The sequence below is a fragment of the Rhinatrema bivittatum genome, chromosome 1 (genome assembly GCF_901001135.1).
Source record: "Rhinatrema bivittatum chromosome 1, aRhiBiv1.1, whole genome shotgun sequence".
Taxonomy (NCBI): domain Eukaryota; kingdom Metazoa; phylum Chordata; class Amphibia; order Gymnophiona; family Rhinatrematidae; genus Rhinatrema; species Rhinatrema bivittatum.
This window is the reverse complement of record NC_042615.1, coordinates 334,243,740-334,247,232: the sequence shown is the minus strand read 5'-3', so window position 1 is coordinate 334,247,232 and position 3,493 is coordinate 334,243,740.

The following is a 3,493-nucleotide window of genomic DNA, read 5'->3' as shown; positions in this document are numbered from 1 at the left end:
GGTATTCTCCTGTAATGGGTTTTGGAATGAGGTATTTGCCTTGCAGTCTGGATCATGCAAAACAAACTAAGAAAAAATTATAACATACTGCGTATGAGAAACTGCAGGACAGAGCAGCTGCTCACATGGCCAACACCATTGTTGCACAGATAAATGTTTTCATTTGATACCTTTGAGACCCTGAAGGATAAAGACTGGCAGTAGATGCCTATGCCTGTCTACTATAAGGGTCTAGAGGTCCTGTGTCTGGGTGCCTCATGTCTGGGATCCAGGGGTCTTGGGACCAAGGATCTCGGTTCTTTGAGTCTCATGTCTGAGGTCCTTGGTTCTTACAAAATATGCTTTAAACTTTACTTCAATTTAAAGATAAAGTTACAAACTGAGCACTGAAAAGCCAGCACGAAATAAAACACATTTTAGTGCAGTTTGATAAATAGGAATGGGGCAAAATTTCCAATTAGGTACAATAAGTAAATGCCTAGAAGCAACTGGTCCATAGAAGGCCCCGGCTTTTGCCAAGTGAAAGTGCTTCCACCAAAGAGAAGTGACACCATGAAAGTACCAAATGTGGCAGATATTAGGGAAGGATTCCTTCTCAATTCCTTGGGATCCTCGGAGGGAGAACCTCCAACCCTCTACCTAGATGAGCGAGAGCTGTAATAGGTGTAACCCTGAATAGGATGTAAAAACCTGATAGTCCATTATAATTAATGTGCATAGTGATTTACATATTAGTGTATTACATTTTAGCATACTTTGCTTATAAATATTTAGTGCACTTTTTCAGGTGTGTTAGCATAATGAATTGAAGTAAAATAGCACACTAAGAAAGTGCATTAAATGTGCACTGATGGGTGCACTATTAATAGTGATACACAACTGATAACATCAAGAGTCAAGAGTTATCAACTGTAATCCATGTTACCAACAACAAAAGTGGACAAAATGAAATTTAGAAATAAAGGCTAAAGAAGGCGTCAGCAAGCCTGACGTTGTATGTTCACACAGAGACACCAACCGGTCTTTTCAATCATTCGCCTTCTTTTAAATTTATTAACTTCCAACAACTTTTTGTTCAAAAATTTTTTCTTTTTCTTAAAATATCCTCCGTCAGTCATAGACTGACAGAGGATTTCAATAGGGCCGTATTGAAATTAAATACATCCGCTTTAAAGAGTCTATGACTGACGGAGGATATTTTAAGAAAAAGAAAAAATTTTTGAACAAAAAGTTGTTGGAAGTTAATAAATTTAAAAGAAGGCGAATGATTGAAAAGACCGGTTGGTGTCTCTGTGTGAACATACGTCAGGCTTGCTGACGCCTTCTTTAGCCTTTATTTCTAAATTTCATTTTGTCCACTTTTGTTGTTGCACTATTAATAGCTCATCTTTCTACATTAGCCTCTTAGGAGAAAATCTAATCAGATCTCAGAACGGTTGGAGGGAAATAAAAAGTGTGTTTGTACTTAGGTGAAGGGGAGTTTGATGAGTAAGTGGATTGGAGGCTATTACTGAAGTATCCATTTTGGCTCCTCCTCCTGCATGTTTTGAATCTTTTTACTGGATGTGACAAATTGCTTTTTAGATGACTGTCTTTTGGCTCTCTCCTTTTACAACAGTTTCTGTTTTGATGGGGCTTCTTCTGATATTCTTACCTAAAAATTTATTTGGACAGAAATCAAGCCTTTGAGACAAGGATTTCTAAAGTGTCATCAAACCAGTGCCCGATTTAACAGATTTGTGCCAATAAGCAGGACTAGAGTGTAATGGGGGTGGGAGACCTTGGAGATTGAAAAAAGGGGGAAGTCATTTATCCCCCACCACCCCCAAAAGTACCAGAGTTCCATAGCAGTATCCCTTTGAAGTGGATTCCTGGAGCAGGCTTCTCTTTTGACAAGGGTATTTGGTGCCATCAACATTTGGCGCCCTAGGCAATTGCCTATGTGGCCTATGGCTAAATCCAATCCTGCACCAAAACATGAACTTCTGAGGACATTAAATCTCACAAATTATTTCTAGGTTCTCTTTTCTCTTGTTGTGGAAATGTTTCCTTAATAATGTGCAAGCTTGAGCAGCCGTGAACGGGAATTACTACACAGGATTTGTGGTAAAAGCCACCCCCTTGGAGACAGACATGATGCTGCTGCTGTTATTGTTTGTTTAGAAGTGTTGACGTGTCAGTGCAATCCTGGTTTTTGGGATGGATTTATTTTTTGCTAGGTAAATGAAATCTGAAGATGACTCGGCCACATGGAGCAGGAGTTGAATAAAAGAGGATAGTTTAGACTTGGTGTAAAATATCCCAGATAATCGGCTTTGCTCTAGTTGCATTTCTTTGACAGATATAGAGATGGGAATCAAAAAAATTTTCTACCATTCTACAAAGTCAGTGTTATGTTATGCCTAGGCAGAAATGGGAAGAGAGGCCTGAATCTGTTGGAGGATTTACCATAGGCATTACAGGAAGCCTTTTATCTGTGAGTAAAGTTAAGGCATGTTAGCAGTTGTTATGTAGGTAAATATATATTTAGGTGATGCAAAATGGAAGTGAAAAGTTAAAGCATATTAGTGGTTAGTTTCTGTTTAAGAATTAGGTAGCATACAGTATGCATGCTAAAAGCACCCATGTGCTTTTATAAAAACCAGCTATCTGTGCAGATGGCCAAGCAGGGGCAAAATAGCCCACACACTTTTGAAAATCGAATGTACATGTGCTGCTTTACTCCCCCTTCACCTAAACACACTACAGAAAAATACTGTAAAAGAGGGTGACACGATTTTTTTTTCAGGTGTATTAGTGACAGGAAGAAGTGCAAGCATGGGATTGTAAAACTCAAGTGAAGGGTGGCTATGTAGAGGCTGACAAGGAGAAAACAATTTGCTTAACAAATATTTATTTTCACTGTTCACTGAGGAAAGGCTTGGAGTAGGATAACAGAATACTGCTACTGTTTCGGTCCTGGGCCGGGCCCCAGTCCCTCCACCTACCTTGGGGCCGGCCCGGGCCGCTGAAAGAACTCTCCGTCCGGCAAGGTCGTCCTAGCCTCTCCCGCGGCACTCCCTCCTTGAGGGAGACGCTGTCGATCCGCCACGTCAGGTCCTGCCCCCTAGGTGCGCGCGCAGGGGCTCAAGATTTAAAGGGCCCAGCCCGGGAAGATTCAGGACAGCTTCCAGATAACATCAGACGCTGCAGGGTTATTTAAACCCTGCAGCTGGGCCCATACATAAGAACATAAGAAAATGCCATACTGGGTCAGACCAAGGGTCCATCAAGCCCAGCATCCTGTTTCCAACAGTGGCCAATCCAGGCCATAAGAACTTGGCAAGTACCCAAAAACTAAGTCTATTCCTTGTTACCATTGCTAATGTCAGTGGTATTCTCTAAGGGGCGGATTTTAAAAGTCCTGCTTGCGTAAATCCGCCCGGATTTACGCGAGCAGGGCCTTGCGCGCCTGTTTTCCATAGGCCTGCCGGCGCGCGCAGAGCCCCGGGAC